The following is a 1362-nucleotide window of genomic DNA, read 5'->3' on the forward strand; positions in this document are numbered from 1 at the left end:
AATTGTGCAAAACCTTATCGAAATTCTAGGAATTCCGAAAAAAACTGTTTTGCAACAGTTTCCATTTAAATCATAATTATGCAATAAAACACAAACCAGCCTATGAGATCAAGCCATCAAAAACACAGCAATTGATGAAAACAAGATTTTTTTTATTTGATTCACTAAAAGGGAGAATTTGGGTGATGTCACAGCAGTGCGGCATGCGCCCTGCGCGCGTGCAGCACAGCTAGTCCATTGACATTCTCAGATGCACGTGAGAAGCCTGTTCAGTATATATATATATATATATATATATATATATATATTAGAGCTGTCACGCCATTAAAATTTTTAATTGTGATTAATCGCATTGTCCTGAGTTAACTCACGATTAATCGCAAATTCATATGTGGCCTTTTTTTAAGGAAAAAAAAATGTGGAATTTAACAGTTTAACAATTTAGCAGTTCTACATTAATTATGAAAACAAGAATGGCAAAATGTATAGTTTTCATCAGAAATACTTTATTTTGTAACATTGTATTGAGATAAACGTTCTTAACAATAAAAGGCTGTAACATAAAATACCTAACAAAAGCCCAAGTGCAAGTGAAGTAAATTAAAACTTCAATCAACATTCAGTAAAATAAAATAAAAAGCATCCAAAATAAAATTTCCATAACACTTTCATGTTCCTTTTTTTGTCAGGACCAAATCTTTTCCTCCTCTGCTGAACTACAGTAATAAATGAAATAGAGATTTATCATTTCCAATTAACTTTTGTTTTTTAAAACATTAAAGACTGAGAAAAGCGGGATACTCTGTGGATAGTTTGACAGTCTGTTACTGCCGCCGCGTTCTCTGGCTGCAGCTCGATGCAGCGACGTGTCCAGCGGAGCTCACGCCATGAATATGCCGGCAGACAGAGAGCTATGCTGGGGCTGGATCACGCTTAAACCTCCAGAACATTTAAAACGTCCCCCGGTGCGCTTGCTGTTCAGAACGTCGGGGGTCCGCAGCTCTCGGGACGCGGCGCCGGATGCGGCGCCGGACGCGAGCCGGTACCACCAGACGTGGTACTGGACGCGAACCGGAGCCGGGTTAGGGTGCAGGAGCTCTCCAGGTCCTAGCGCCGGCCAGTTTTAGCTCGCAGCTCGGTGGGTGGAGACCCGCCCGTGATCTAGTGAGCGCAGCTGGAAAGTTAAAGGGGGGACGCCCTCGCGCGCGGTATGGAAAGGCACGTATGAGAAAGTCCGCAATTAATGCGTCAAAAAAATTGTCGGCGTCAAGCACATGTCAAATTAACGCGTTTTTAACGCGCCAAATCTGACAGCGCTAATATATATATATATATATATATATATATATATATATATATATA

Source organism: Oryzias melastigma, linkage group LG2 (genome assembly GCF_002922805.2).
Source record: "Oryzias melastigma strain HK-1 linkage group LG2, ASM292280v2, whole genome shotgun sequence".
Classification (NCBI taxonomy): Eukaryota; Metazoa; Chordata; class Actinopteri; order Beloniformes; family Adrianichthyidae; genus Oryzias; species Oryzias melastigma.